Source organism: Anolis carolinensis, chromosome 3, assembly GCF_035594765.1.
Source record: "Anolis carolinensis isolate JA03-04 chromosome 3, rAnoCar3.1.pri, whole genome shotgun sequence".
NCBI classification, from domain to species: Eukaryota; Metazoa; Chordata; class Lepidosauria; order Squamata; family Dactyloidae; genus Anolis; species Anolis carolinensis.
The window spans coordinates 1,759,839-1,775,872 of NC_085843.1; positions in this window are offsets into that span (position 1 = coordinate 1,759,839).

Sequence of the window (16,034 nt, forward strand, 5' to 3'; positions counted from 1 at the left end):
TGGCGGAGCATCATTCCTGGCAGCTAAAGGAGCCAAAGGGACCGGTGAGTGGCCCTTGGGGTCCCGAATGCCCTTCTTCTGCACCCACTCCCCTTTGGAGTCTTCTGAAAGCCAGGCATCTATCTTCCCATGGGATGTGGATGGAGCCACACAGGGCCTGGTTTATTAGGGGGAAGACTGTGGAACGGAGAAGCAAAAGCAGGTCTTGCGTAGCCAGGTGGGAGGTCGCACTGCTTTGCCTGAGGATACTTTCTCTCTCTCTCTCTCTCTCTCTCTCTCTCTCTCAACAAGGGGCTCTTGACATGAGGCTAGGCAGCAGACAGGTTTATTTCTTTTCACAGCCAGAATCACTGGGGTGTTGAGTGGTGTCGCAGAGCCGGCCTAGGTAATGTTCAAGTGTAGGCGATGTCACGACCCAGGCTGCAGAGCACCAATAACCATACACAGAGGCCAGAATCTATCTAATACCTTTATTAAGGAAATATGTAAAGTCAATAAAAGTAAATGTAGAATATAGTTCAGAAGATGACCTTTCAGGAAAGGTCAAATATAGTCCAGGAAAACAATGTCCAATATGAAATAGTAAGGTCCAAAGTTGTAATCCAGTAACCGAAACACTCACTTTGCCAAGCAAAGTGAGGGGAGATGACAAGGTCCTTTAGTCCATGAAACTTAGGCAAGGCAAGGAAATAGCTTGATTCTTGGTACACAAAGCTTGATTCAAGGCAACAAGGAACGTGGAGCAAGGACAGGATCCGTGGTAAATTCGTGGCGAGGTCCAAAAACAAGGCAAGGTCCGTGAAGCAAGGCAAGGTCCTGGGAAGCAATACAGGGCTGGAAACAGGAGCAAGAACTCGACCGCGGGAGTAGCGTAGTCCACACACAACCTACTCCCGTAGCTGACGAATTGACTCCGCAAGACTCCTTCGTGGGCAAAACACCTAAGTAGGGTCTCGGTTTCCCGCCAAGAGCAGATTCTCTGGGGAACCAGAAGCGAAAGCCATTCTCTGGGTCCAGATGCATGACTCCCTAAAGTTTCTCATGGGAAACAGGTTTAATCAACCATTTGTTTGGCCGCGATTCTCAGGCTTCTGCGATTAGCCTGTTGAGCTCCTCTCTGTTGTTGACAATAATCACGGCAAGAAAAAGGGGGAGATTTCGGCTCTTGTTTGGGAAACTTCTGGGAGGCAAATCTCCTGCAGGTGCAGGGGCTCCATCTCTGGCTGTGAAAGCTCCAATTCTGGCTGAAACGGTGGGAAACCTAAGTTTTCCTCTTCATCTGTCACAACAGCGCTAGGAACGGGACTACATGGCCCATGAGTCATCACAGGCGAACAGAATTTTCGCCTACAGAACCAATCACTGAAAAATAAACGCGTTGGATAAGCGAAAATGTTGGATAATGAGGGATTAAGGAAAAGCCTATTAAACATCAAATTACATTAAGATTTTACAAATTAAGCACAGCAATAATAAGATCTACCAACCAAAAAGTGGCCAGTTCCAATCCTGATTAGGGTGAGCATCCGACCGTCAAGCCCTGCTCACTCTTTACATGAGCAATTCAAAAACAACTTAGAGCTGTAAGTAGAGAAATTAGGTACCGCTAATTAGCGGGGAGGTATTTTACGACACCATAAAGAAAAAGACCAGAAATGCTGGTGACCAAAAGGAGGAAGTCCTGATGGCTTTTCATCACAGAAAATGGAGCAACAGCACCCCCCTGTGGCTGAATCTGAGCACAACCTCCAAAGCACCGAAGCTGGATTTCAAACACAACATGAATGTTTGCTGTGCATGTGTACTGTGATCTGCTCTGAGTCCCCTTGGGGAGATAGATAGGGCAGAATATAAATAGTTATTTATTATTATTATTATTATTATTATTATTATTATTATTATTATTATTAATCTTCATGACTGTAAGAAGAGATGTTCAGCAGTGGAACTCTCTGCCTCAGAGTCTTGTGGAAGCTCCTTCCTTGGAAGCTTTTAAACAGAACTGGATGGCCATGTATTGGGAGGGCTTTGATTGTGCTTTTTCTGCATGTCAGAAGGGAGTTGGACGAGATGGCCTTTAGAGGTCCTTGACAACTCTAAGATTCTATGATTCCATGAGGAGGGGGTGAGCTTGTTTTCTGGAGACGAGACTGGAAGAGATCCTCTTCATTTTCTCTCTCTCTCTCTGCTTCCCTCTCTTCCAGGGTGCCACTGTCTGACCCCACGGACCCTGCAGAGGATGGAGCCCCTCTCTCAGGACCACAAGCCCCTGGTGCTGGGCCTGAGCTGGGCCCATGGTCGGCTGAAGGCCCTGTGGAGGCAGGGGTCGGCCGGGCTGGAGGCTGCCCACGAGGCCGTGGAGGAGGCCTTGGAGGCCGTCCTGCAAGCGGAGGAGCGCCTCTGGGTGGCTGCCCGGACACAGAGGACACGGCTGCAAGGGGAGCTGGCGGCCCTGCAAGAGGCCAATGCCGGGGCTCTGCGGGCCCACAAGGCACAGATCCAGGCCCTGCAGCAACGCCTGACCGCCCTCCACACCCGCCTTCTGGCCTCGCCCACCACAGAGGTGGCCCAAGAGGCGGAAGAACTCATGTCTTGCTGTGCCGGTCTCAGCTTGACTCTGACCTGGGTCCACTTTGCGCCCACGACGTGGGAGCTGTCTCTAGGAGAGCTACAGAAGGAGGAGCGGACCTTGAGCCTCCCCTCCGAAAAGAGGGGCCCGGACGGGGTCTCCAAGGGGCCACAGAGCCAAGAAGAGGGCACCTGCAGACAGGAAAGCGGGACCCTTGGAGCGGTGGAAATGCTGCCGGGTACTGAAGGGGCAGAACAGAGTGGCGAGGATGGGGAGAGGGCCACAGAGAAGCCCACCTCCCCTTCTGCTCCTGAGGAGTGCCTTTGCGAGGATGGAGACACTGAGAGGTCAAGAAAGGGTACAGATGCAAGTGGGACACAGGAGCCCCCTCCCAGTCCAGAGCCCGGGACCCTCTTCCACGCCAGGCCAGTCTGGCTCCACGAGAACAGCTCTGAGTCCAGCAGCAGACACTGCAGGGAGGCCATTGTTCGTGGTAGCAGAGTGCCCTCGGCTAAGGGGCCGCCGTCCTTCTCTCGGTGGGCTTCGGCCGAGTGTCTGAGCAGACCAGGAAGCAGGGGTCACGCACAAGGCTCGGTGGGCAGCCACACGGAGCAGGTGGAGAGGGGATCTAATGAAACCCCTGAGTTGCCCCCATGGTTCCTGAACCCTGCCCTTCGCCCACAGACCTTGCCTCAAAGCCCACCGACGCCGTCTCCTCTCTGTGACCACTTGGTGGGGCAGTGGGGGTCAAGGGGCAGCCGGAAGGGCCAGCTCTGCCTTCCCCATGGCCTGTGTGTCGTTCCCACCACCGGCACCTTCTTCGTGGTGGACTTTGGCAACCGGCGGCTGCAGGAGCTGGGAGGAAGCGGCTGGACCCTGGCCCTGAAAGGCAAGGCCTATTTCGATGTGACCCCGGATAAAGGGGGCAACCTGGCACTCACCAACACCACCCAGCAATGCGTGGAGCTCTACAACCCCCAGGGACGTCTCTTGCAGACCTTCAGCGAGGGTCTCCAAGGGCCCCGAGGCATCACAATTTCCACAAAAGGGGACCTCTTGGTGACCGACACTCACCTGGGGGTCCTGCACATCCTGGTGACGGCCCCATCAAGCCGGCTGTCCCGCCGTGGCACTGTGCCTGGCTTCCACAAGCCCTACCTGGTGGCCACCAACAGCCGAGGACTGGTGGCCGTGTCGGAGCGAGGCCTGGAGGGAGGCTGCTGCGTAAAGGTGCTGGGGCCCACCTGGAGGGTCCTGCGTGTACTGGGGGTCCCTGGCAGCCCCCCATTACTGACCGACCCCTGGGGCGTCTCTCTGGACGACGCAGGGCGGGTGCTGGTGGCTGACTGGGGCCGCCGGGACCACCGGGTGCTCTGCTTCCCGCGCAAAGGCCAGGGCTGGGCAGTGGTCAACAAGGGGTTGAGTAGCCCCCGCGGGGTGGCCCTCCTCGGGGAGCACCACCTGGTGGTGGCAGACAGCATGCACCATTGCCTCAAGGTCTTCCAGTACTGCTGAGTGAGGGAGGGAGGGCATTTGTTGGGCAAACTCTGGCCCTCCAGGGGTTTTGGACTGCGATTCCCACCATTCCGAACAGCCTCAGGCCCCTTCCTTTTCCCCCTCAGCCACTTAGGGGGCTGAGGGAGAAAAGGAAGGGACCTGAGGCTGTTAGGAATGGTGGGAGTTGCAGTCCAAAATGTCGTGAAAGGGTTAAATTGAGACACATCTATCTTCCGTCTCAATTTCCCTTCTACTCTGGCAGTCTAGCAATCTGCATAGATGCACAGACATAAAGCCACACTTCTCTGCTGTCAGAAGAAGCAGCAGTTCTCTTTTTATTGAAGTAATTACAAATATTTACATAGCACGGCCGGAGCATAACATCTAAGTGTCTGACGAGATTGGTGGTCATGGAGTGAAGCACACTATCTCTCAACTGTCAACGCCCGCATTCCAGAGCAGTGACGAATATCCTGTTACTTATCTGGAAACTGCACACTGTTTCCCTCTAGCAATAACTCTCTCTCTATGCATTTAACTCTTACACTACTGGAGTGCTGCACTGCATTACACACACACAATCAGTTTGCTCAAACCATAGGTGAAATTTCAGACTACACAAACCAAAACTCCAACACAAAACCCCTGGAAGAGGGTTCTTCCCCTGGACATCATTCTCATCTAAAGCTCATCTAGTCCAATCCCCTTCTGCCATGCAGAAAAAGCACAATCAAAACCCTCCCAACAGACAGTCATTTAGCTTCTGTTAAAAAGCTTTCAAGGAAGGCGCTTCCACCAGACTCTGAGGCAGGGAGTTCCACTGCTGAACAGCTCTTCTTACATTCAGGAAGATAATAATAATAATAATAATAACAACAACAACAACAACAACAACAACATCAACAACCCCACTTGCCTAGTTTCCAACAGACCTCACAACCTTGAGGATGCCTGCCATAGATGTGGGGATATGTCAGGAGAGAATGCTTCTGGAACATGGCCAAACAGACTGGAAAACTCACAGCAACCCAGTGATTCCGGCCATGAAAGTCTTCGAGAACACATGTAGTCATGATAAATGTTGCAAACCAACAATAGTCCACCTTGCTCTCAACACACACCATAGAGACAGACTTGGTATAAACAGATTATTGGTAAAAAGGTAGCAAAAGGTATAATAAAAAGGCAGTAAGCAATAAGGCAATGATCAAAAGAGAATCCAAAGTCCCAGGAATAGTAAAAACATCCCTAAATATCCTGGCTTAAAACAGGAGCCTGATCTTCCAGGCAAAGTCCAAGGTACAGGATACAAACAAGAACATGAAGGCAAAATACTTCCCAAGACTTGAACTAGAACATGAGACTTGAAACAGGAACAAGGCAGGAGATCTTGCTCTAAAAGCAAAGTTGCTTAATCTGAGATGCTGTCCCAGCATCTCTACCATTTACCCATTTTTGCAAGACATGAACGTATTTATTTGACCTTGGGTTCCCAGCTTTTTGGCCGCAATCCTTAGAGAACGCCTGGGGAGTCTGATTCTCAAAGGCAACCTCACATTTCAGTCTAATTGCACTCCCTCGTTATGACTATCTGAAAGTGAAACACCTGGTGAATGTTGACTTCCCTCCTCCTGTTCTGAAAGCACAGAGTCAGGCTGATCTGAACTGTCTGCTATCTCATACCTGCGGCACATGCAGAGTCTCCTCAGGGTGTACATTCTCAGACTGTATAACCCCAAATCCTCCTTCATCATCAGACTGAGCCATGACAATAAGGACGAGAATGACAGGAGTTGGGGTCCAGCATCTGGAAGCGAGCCATAGAAAATAGATTCTGACCATGGGATTTGAGTTTGACACACATGGAAAAGGTGATGATGGGCATTTCTGGGTTTTGCCATTGACCTTCCCTGCGAGCGGACCTCAGCTGAAGTTGCAGGCATCTGACTTGCTTCCAAGTCCAAATAGGAAGGGAAATTCATTCCTGAAGGCGTTGTGATAAAGATGGAGCTTTATCACAAGGTCTTGTTTCCATGACAACCCAATTTTTTTTCAAAATCGAATGGTCACCGGGATAGAAACAAAAGGGTTACAGCACCAAAGCTTCCAGTGATGGAAAAGGAAACCCCGGGGTGCATCAATGCTGTGGAATTAATCCACACAAACTGCCCTGGCTCGATGTTACGAAATCATGTATCTCAACAGGGTCTTGAGCCGCCTCTGCAAGGAAGGCGGATGCTTCACCAAACTACAAATCTCAGGATGGTGTAGCATTGAGCCCTGGCCACTGAATGAGAGATGGCATCCCTCAAAGCGGAGCTCATGAGCCCTGGTCATTAAATTAGAGATGGCGTCCTTCCAAGAGGAGCTCAAGGTTCTGCTTCCTCTTTGGCTTTGTTTCATTCCTAAGACTTCTGCATGATGCAAATCTAATGTGCAGCCTGATTTTGGCCAAGTAATTTAGCCCCAAAATAGTAAGTACTACATTTTGGCCATCATAGTCCACGTCTTAGTCACATCCCATTTGGATTACTGCAACGCTCTCTATATGGGGCTGCCTTTGAAGATAGTTCGGAAGCTACAGATAGTTCAGAGATCGGTTAAGGTGACTAAGTGGGGCTCCATATAGGAAGAGATCCACTCCCATGTTGCGGCAGCTCCACTGGTTGCTGGTCCGCTTCCGGGCTAAATACGAGGGCTATCCACAAAGCAGATTACGTTTTGGAATTAAAAATGAACAAAGTATAGGAAAAAACATTTACCATATGCAATTGAAAGCCACACCCAAATACCACATCTCATGTAGTCGCCATTCAAATCTAGGCACTTACCATAGAGATGAATGAGCTTTGCAACTCCTTCCCCACAAAACTTTGCCACTTGTGTCCTCAATCAGCCGGTCACCCTTTCCCGCAGCTGCACAGTGTTGCCAAAACTCTGCGTTACCCCATTGTTGGAAACAAGTGGTTGAGAATGCAAGCGGCAGAGTTTTGTGGGGAAGGAGTTGCATACAAAGAGGAGGATGACTAGCATAATTCAATGAGCACTCTACGGCAGGCATGGGCAAACTTTGGTCCTTCTGGTATTTTGGACTTCAACTCCCACCATTCCTAACAGCCAGTAGTTTGAGTCTTGGCTCTGCCTTTTCCTCTCCTTTACTTCAGTTCCCTCTGTTTATAGTTGTTCCCTATGTAGATAGCTCACTTTGTATTAGTTTTTTTTTGGGTAGAGCATAAAATCCCCCTAGAAGCCAGCCTTAGTTGGTCTATTCCGTTTGCCTCTATAGAGCTCTTTGCTAGACTCCTCCCTTTTTTCTGCAGTAGAGGTATAGAGACCACAGGCCTGGTTTTTGTCTAGAAATCCTAGGCCTAGCAATCCAAACAGACATCCTTAGCACTATATGTTAATGTGGGATTTGTGTATTGGTAGTGTTTAAATGCAATTTGTGTCTTGTCTGTATTCCATACTGATTGCATCATCCAGAGTGTAACATAGTCTGGAAAGAGTTAATTACTGAGAAGCTGTGATGTCCTTGATGTGTGGCTGGAACCGGGGAGTGTCCAGACACAAGTGTGTATGCATTTGCTGATTGCATCAGTTCAGTTCTGTTCTGTTCTGAGTTGAGTCGAGTTCTGTCTGCCTAGAGTGAGAGTCCTGTGTTCGTCTCTTGTCTGCAAGCCTGTTTGTCTTGATTATTACTGAAGTCAGTAAAACTTTGTATATAGTTTTACCAACGTCTCTGATGTCTCTTCGTTCTGCGTTCCACTGATTCCATCCAACTACTGCTGCGCTGCAAATTACTCTGACACTATAAACACTGCATTCAGCAGTATTCTTATACCATGAGTCCCAGAGACAACAGAAGCCTTTGACCAGCTTAGGCTTCACAAAGAAAGAAGATTGAGACAGCCTTTGGGCTCCAGCTTGTGAGCCATTGCTTCACACACCAGAGACAGAGGACTTTCAAAGGCTCCAGAGAGATGACTGCAATCAGCAAAATCTCCTTTTGTAATGGACTGTTTTAAGGTATCTTTCAATAGTCCTGGGTGGAGTTAACCCTTTATTCGTCTTGTTTTCAGTAAACTTGTTTGGTTATCTTTTCACCTTGCCTAAAGTGCCTCTGTGTGTTAAGGGTCTTGATGTTGATAGAAGGTGTACAGATAGCTCCCAAGTAAAGCCAGACACTATAGTTTCCCCAAAGGCTCAGGCTTGCCATCACAGGTAGGCTGTTGGGAAGTGTGGGAGTTGGAGTCCAAAACACCTGGAGGACCCAAGTTTGCCCATGCCTGCTCTACAGTCTAGTTTAACCCACAATTAATGTCAGTTACCGTCTACATTGTAGCCATTAAACAACCACCTATATAAGTTCTTGTGAAAATGTGTTTTAGTGTAAATATGCTTTACTTAATTAACTACATTTCTATTACCTTAATTGTAATTTTCAGTAATAAGTTTTTAATTCTCTATTTTGCATTTTTGATGTTGTGTAATTTTAATGATGGCATTGAGTGTTTGCCCGTTATATGTATGTAAACTGCCCTGAGTCCCCACGGGGAGAGAGGGCACTCTAGAAATAAAGTGTTGTTGTTGTTGTTGTTACACTAGAGTGGATACCCGGCGATGCCCAGGTTATTTGAAAACGTTCTTGTTTTGTTTTTGGATGTGAGGTCATATCAGTTTGGTCCTATGTTATGCTATGTCTTAGAAAAAAAAATCTGTCCTGTTGTTGTTTACGAATGCTCCCATTAGGATATGCATAAGGATGTGGGTGAACTACAATTCCCAAAAACCTTAGGTCAACCCTCCCAAAACTTCACCAGTTTTCACAGTTGGCCGTGTTGGGTTTGTGTGCCAAGTTTGGTCCAGATCCGACACTTTCTAGGTTCAGTGTTCTCTGAATATGGGTGAACTATAACCCTGCCAGTATGCACACTTGGCCACATTGGGTCTGTGTGCCAAGTTTGTTGGGAATCATCCTGGACTACTCAAGTCTAAATGTAGTGAGATACCCTGTTTCCCCGAAAATAAGACATCCCCAGAAAATAAGACCTAGTAGAGGTTTTGTTGAATTGCTAAATATAAGGCCTCCCCCGAAAGTAAGACCTAGCAAAGTTTGTGTTTGGAAGTGTGCCCGCCGAACAAAACACCAGAACATGCAGGATCGGTAAATGTACGCACCATAGAGTGTTGCACATGGAAATATTGGTAGTAATAAGAAATTCTTGATAGGATTCACAGTTTGTCTGGTTATGCTGGTTTGTGATGACAACTACTGTACGTATATAATAAATGTTCAAATTTTTTGTTCAACAATAAATGTGAATTCTTATTCATGGAAAAATAAGACATCTCCTGAAAATAAGACCTAGAGTATCTTTGGGAGCAAAAAATAATATAAGACACTGTCTTATTTTCGGGGAAACACGGTAGATGATAGAGTTAGATTGGGGGAATCCTTTCCCTGTTTCCAAAGCATGCCTAGGCAGGCTTTACTGTGTTTCACTCTATCCCTTACTTTGAAGTTAGTAGAAATGTGAATCTCCAGGGACACTAGCTTCTCATTGGTCAGAATGTCTTTTATGGCCCCAATAAACTGGACCATGAGGTTGGAACCATTTTGGTTCTCTTTTCTCCCTTTGTTCTTCTAGCTAACAACACGTCTCACCATCTCTCCTGGAAAGATGTAACTATTTAGATGTTTGTTATTTTTCCTTTCTTATTTTCCTTAGAAACCAGTCTAGAGTAGACTAGACAGCTCCCAAGCCTTTCTATCTACAATGGAGTTCTTTTTACCTGAATAAGTACTTTTTGAACTTTTACGGAGACTCTGCAGGCCATTGCAATCCTAAATAGACAAAGGCTTCTCTTTGCTCACCCGAGTAAGTAACTGTTGCATTTGAAAGCTTTGCTTTTGCTACTCTGCTGATTTTTGGTGGAATCTCCCCCAGAGAGGGTTAAATTGAGTCGAACCACTCAGAGATTACCACAACAAAATTAGTTCCAGGTCTTTTGTTGGTGAGGTTCAGAGTGCTTTCAGACTGCCGGTGAACTATACATCCCAGTCCCTACAACTCCTATAAGTCATGGTGAATTCTCCCCAAACCTCTCTCTCTAGAAGAGGGGTCCTCAAACTTTTTAAGCCGAGGGCCAGTCCACAATCCTTCAGACTGTTGAGGGGCCGGATTATCATTTGAAAAAAAATACAAACAAATTCCGATGCATATGTCTTATTTGTAGTGCAAAAACAACAACAACAACAACAACAACAACAATGAAAGACCAATAAATATTTAAAAATAAAAACAATTTTAACCAACATACATTGATCAGGGTTTCAATGGGAAGTGTGGTCCTGCTTCTGGCCAATGAGATAGTCAAGTTAATTAGAGTTGTTGTTGTTGTTGTTGTTGTGTGCCTTCAAGTCATTTCAGACTTTGGGTGAGCCTAAGTCTAAAATTTATTTATTATTTATTTACTGCATTTATTTACTACATTTGTATCACACCCTTCTCACCCCAAAGGGGACTCAGAGTGGCTTACAAATTATATGTACATACAATATATTATATTATTAGCATAGCACAATATTAGCATTATATATTACTATATTGAACTATACCACTATACTGTAATATTATTAGTATTATTATATGTAATATAGAACATATAATTAATATTATTATATGGTATTATTATTAGTGTTATATTGTATTACATTATAATATTATTATCAATATTATATGTACATACAATATATTATATTATTAGCATAGCACAATATTAGCATTATATATTACTATATTGAACTATACCACTATACTGTAATATTATTAGTAATATTATATGTAATATAGAACATATAATTAATATTATTATATGGTATTATTATTAGTGTTATATTGTATTACATTATAATATTATGATCAATATTATATGTATATCTATATATATAAAAGAGTGATGGCATCACGGCAGCGGACAAAACAACAAAAGTAAACACCCCACAACCTCGAAACTTGCCAGCACAACCCCTCATCCATGCCTCTAGGTTGATACAACAAAAAGAAAAGAAAAATAAAGTCCTAATTAGAGGGAGAGGAATAATTGTTTTTATCCAATTGCTGCCAGTTAGAAGGCTAAGATCTGTTCACTTGGTCTCCTAGCAACCCACTCAGCCCAGGGGACCCTTTACCTTAACTACCACCAATTCCTCAATACTTTATTTCCCATACCACCATACTTCGCCACAGCAACGCGTGGCCGGGCACAGCTAGTACAATATATTATATTATAAAACTGAGGGCGGGGGCCAGGTAAATGACCTCGGAGGGCCGCATCCGGCCCCCGGGCCTTAGTTTGGGGACCCCTGCTCTAGAATGTTCAGTTGCTGGTTAATTTCTCTGTTTGCTGTGCCATAGGAAAAGGTAGGAAAGGGTTAAGGGAGAGACAGTGGGCGGAGTCATGCAAATAGAACAAGGAAGGAACCCTGGGATGTGCTCACTGTAACCTGCAATGTCTTGGGAGGGAGAGACTTGGTGGCTCCTCAGCACTGGGAACCAGAGCCTGTTTGTGGAGGCCTGAGACTGACTGTGTGAGCAGACACCCGTGCCACATACACACATAGACTTTCACTTTTATTATGTGTATAGATTATATAAATAAGTGTATATGTATTTGGTTGGAGTTTCACTTAAAATGTGCACCGGAGCCAGATTTGCAAGGCCCTTGCAAGGCGCTGCTGGGATGTTGGGGAGCCAGACATCCATGTGCAAAGCTGCATGCGGAAGGCATGTGGATATCCCTAGGCACACGGAGCACATGCAAGGATTCTCACCTCACTTGGGGTTCAAGCAGAATAGAGAGCGTTTTCTCCTGATGTGGAGAAAGAGGATGAGGATGGAGAGGGCATTTCCTCCAGACTCCAGACTCCTTTCCGGCAGCACTTCCTTCCTTCCTTTCTTCCTCTCCATGGACTCATGCTGACCTCTCACTCCAAGGAATGTCCCTTGCGGATGTTCTGGATGCACACCATCCAGTGCTCTCTTCCTGTGGAAGCGAAGTCTTTCGGAGCTCAGCCCTCCTGCAAAGATCCTCCTCAGCTATGGTCCTGCTGCCTCGAATCTGCTTTCATGGTCAGTATTAGGGAACTTTACGCATACCCAGCCATGTTATGATTAGCAAAGGTGTGTGATGGAGCCAATTAGGAACAGAAATTGTGTTACATAGTGCATCCTTTACTGGATGTACGAAGGTTGAATGAAAAGTAATGCCTCCACCTTCGTAACTCCTCAAGAAATGGCACTCTGTCATGATCTTTGACATATTTGGTCGGCTGACAAAGAACAGATGCCAGCCATAAAACGGGCCAGCCATAAAACCTCAATTACCCTCTGGTATGTGAGAGCCCCTATATAAATGGGCCAAAGAGGTGGTTCTGGTATTCGGTACAATAAAACCTGTTGGAATCTACCAGCGTGTGTCTTGGTGCTTTTTCTGGTGGAAGACTGACCCACAGAACAACTGGGAGGAGAGAACCTGACACAGTCCTGGTCTGCGGAAGGTCCTGGCTCATTCAGTAGACTCTCCTCTACAGTTCCATTGGGCGGAAAGCCTTAGCATTGAACGGTTGTGTTGTTAAAGTGCAAAGTATGGAACCCTGCGCAGATGGTCGGTCAATGCGACTTAAGCAATGTGCAGTCATTGAATTCTTGACAGCAGAAGGTGTCACCCCAAAGGAGATCCATCAGAGGATGCAAACATTATTGAGAATGTTCCTGATAATGAAAGATCTGCAGGAACATCATTATGCTTCTCATGAAGACGTTGAGAGAACTGCGAGATGCTAGTTGCGGAAACAGAGTGTCAACTTCTTCCGTGACGGCTTCAGAAAACTTGTTCAGAAAACTTGGCAGAAATGTATCCAATTGTCTGGTGATTATGTGGAAAAGTGAATAGTGGTTGTTAAAGAGCATGTTCTAAGGATTATTTCTGCATTTCATTTATTAAAATATTCCCATCCAAACCCAAGTAACAAAGGTGGAGGCATTACTTTTCATTCAACCCTCGTATGTTTATATTATGGAGCTAGCCCGTTCTGATTCTCACAAGCATTAAGTCTGCTTCCAGAGCATCGAGCCCCATCACCATTTCGTTCATTTCCTAATTCATTTCATCCATCTGATACCAGGGCATCATGGCTTGGTCAGAAAGTGGGATTTTGCCTGGGGATGATGGCTTTGGAGTCCTTCCTTGTGGGTGGATGCTCCGGTCCCTTCTGTCCTCCCAAGGAGAGTCACAACAGCACAACTACTTGCATGTTGTATGGTTGCGGGGCTGCATGTCCCTGTTCTGGCAGCATTTTCTCCTGACATTCCCAGGCAACCTCTGAAGATGCCAGCCACAGATGCAGGCATCTTCAGAGGCTGTCAGGCTACCTCGATGCAGAAGAACCCTTACGGATTGACTTTGTAAAGTTCATGACTACTTAAATGCTAATCCAAGCTTGCCAATTGCAACATTCACACTTGCTTCAAACAGACAAGGGTTCTTTCTCCCGCCCTGGACATTATACACTCCACTTGCCTCACCTTCAGCAGACCTCTGAAGATGCCAGCCACAGATGCAGGCAAAATGTCAGGAGAGAATGCTGCTAGAATACACTGGCCATACAGCCCAGAAACCACACAATGTCCCAGTGAATCCAGCTAAGAAAGCCTTTGAGAATACATAAAACCACTTGCCCTGCAATATGTGTTTCGCACAAAACTGCAAGGGAATGGCTCTCGCCTGCAAAGTAAGAGAACGATGTCCTGAAACCGTGGCGCTTGCCTTTTGGGGCCTAGGAGATCCGTATTGAGCCCACCTCCAGCAGCCTTCGCCCTTCCCAAATGGCACATCCGAGTTGGGAGAGACCCTCAAAGGCCACCTAGTCCAACCCCTTTCTCCAGGGTTTCCTCCAGCAGTGCAGAGGGCTTGGGCCGTGGCTGGCCATTCTTTGCCACGCTCAGTGAGCATGCAAGCAGGCACATGTGTGCATGAATGACGTGCCTTTGGCTTTGGCAGGGAGCCCCTTGACTTACCCGTGCCCCAACTTGCCTTCCTCCCCGGAGCCTTCAAGAGCCATTCCCCGTCAGAAAGCGCTTCCTCATGTTCAGGTGGAGCCTCCTTCCCGGTCCTTTGAGCGCATGGCTCCACCGAGTCTCCAGGGAAGCAGCGGACAGCCTTTCAGAGACTTATGCGTGGCTCTCGGGCCTCCACTCGACCTTCTCTTCTGGGGGGTCAAGAGACCCAGCTCTGGAAGCTGCTCCTCATATCCATGTGTTATGCATTCCCATGCTGCAGAGCGCATGGGAAAGGGGCCCCACATCTCCCAACCAGCTCTGCTGGGCCTTTGGGTGCTTTGCTCTGCCGTGGGTCCTGGCACTCCCTTTTGCAACCTTTGGCCATTCTGGGGCTTGACGGCACCTCGTCACACATGCACATAGATATATACATACACACAGATATGTACATATATACACATATGTGCATAGAGACACACATATATACACATACACATCTATACACATACACACATATACACATACATATGTATACACATACATATACTTATACACATATACATATGTAAATAGACACACATATATATATGCATACACACACATATATACACATACATATACACACACATATATACACATATACACATATATACACACACATATATACATACATATGCACACACGTATATACACACATACACATATGTGCAGAGACACACATATATACACATACACATATACACATATATACACACATACATGTACTTATATATACACACATACAGATATGTGCATAGACACACATATATACGCATACACACATACACATATATACACACATATGCACACACACATATATACACATATATGTTGTAGTTGAGTCAGCAAGTAATGTTGCAAGCAGTAGTAGCAGTACCAGTAGGGGAAGAAGGGGTAATCGCGAGCAGGTGTCAGATGAGGAACAGCAAAGGGAACGGATCCGGGATATACTTATGGCAGCTACTGATGAAGACACATTCGAAGGGTTTTCAAGTGGCGGGGAGTCGATGAGTGAGGAAGGAGATGTGGTGGATGGGAATAGAGGCACAAAGAGGGTTACTCGGGAGCAGGAATCAGATGAAGAACGGGAGAGGAAGAAGATCCGGGATGTATTTACTGCTCCCACAGATGATGAATCGTTTATGGGTTTCTCTGGGAGTGATGGGTCTGGGAGTGATGAGGATGGGGAGAACACAATGGATTGGAATAAGGTACAAGAGATAAGGAATATATGTGCAGCGCCAACTTCTAGCGATAAGTTTGTGGGGTTTTCGGGACATGGGGATTGGCAAACGGGAGGTACATCCGAGTCATGGGGAAACCTAAGTCTTGACAGGAGATGGAGGAACTGGAGAGATGGACACAGGGGTTCCAGCGTGGAGACAAGGACATCTGCTAGAGATGATGATGGGGTGGAGGCCAGCTCATCATCGGATAATGATGTGTAAGTTAAAAGTAGGCTCTGAAATGGGGAATCTTTGCAGAAGGCAAAGTGTCGGTTTTGTATCGTGTGCATTCTGCGCTGCCTGCTCTCGTGTTGGGTTTTGGATTCAGGTTCTGCAGCTTGGAGTTCTGCTTCCTGAGAATTCTCAATGTTTGGACTGGCTTATCGTGAATGTGGCTTTCTCCATTCCTGGACTCTTGGACTGATTTGACAACGGCTCTGTTTGACCACCTTGGTGACGACGTTTGGACTGGCTTGTCGTGAGTGAGGCTCTCTCCCTTCCTGGACCCTTGGATTTCCTCAACTATGGCTCTGTTTGACCACCTGGGAAACGACGCTTTGTTTGGACTCCTTTTACTGCGACTCTGGGACTTTGGTTGGCTTTGGCGATGCCTATTTGCAACGGACTCTTTGGGTATAGCGC